Raw genomic sequence first — 517 nt, 5'->3', positions numbered from 1 at the left:
AAGTTCACTGCCTGAGCAGAGGTCTGACTGTGGCATGAGGCGCCAGTCACCCTTCTTTGCAGGAGCCTCCAAATTGTTTTGGAATACCCCCTTCATTTGACTTGGAGAGGAATGTGAGTTACCATTTTTTTTTTTTTTAAATTGAGATGGAGTTTCGCTCTTGTTACCCAGGCTGGAGTGCAATGGCGCAATCTTGGCTCGCCGCAACCTCCGCCTTCCAGGTTCAAGCAAGTATCCTGCCTCAGCCTCCCGAGTAGCTGGGATCACAGGCGCCCACCACCATGCCTGGCTAATTTTTGTATTTTTAGTAGAGACAGGGTTTCTCCATGTTGGCCAGGCTGGTCTTGAACTCCTGACTTCAGGTGATCCGCCCACCTCAGCCTCCCAAAGTGCTGGGATTACAGGCGTGAGCCACTGTGCCCGGTGTGAGTTATCTATTGATGCATAAAAAATTGTGCCCCAGCCGGGGGCGGTGGCTCAAGCCTGTAATCCCAGCACTTTGGGAGGCCGAGGCGGG

This window comes from Rhinopithecus bieti, unplaced genomic scaffold (genome assembly GCF_001698545.2).
Source record: "Rhinopithecus bieti isolate Rb0 unplaced genomic scaffold, ASM169854v2 scaffold_6935, whole genome shotgun sequence".
NCBI classification, from domain to species: domain Eukaryota; kingdom Metazoa; phylum Chordata; class Mammalia; order Primates; family Cercopithecidae; genus Rhinopithecus; species Rhinopithecus bieti.
This window is presented reverse-complemented; position numbering follows the sequence as displayed.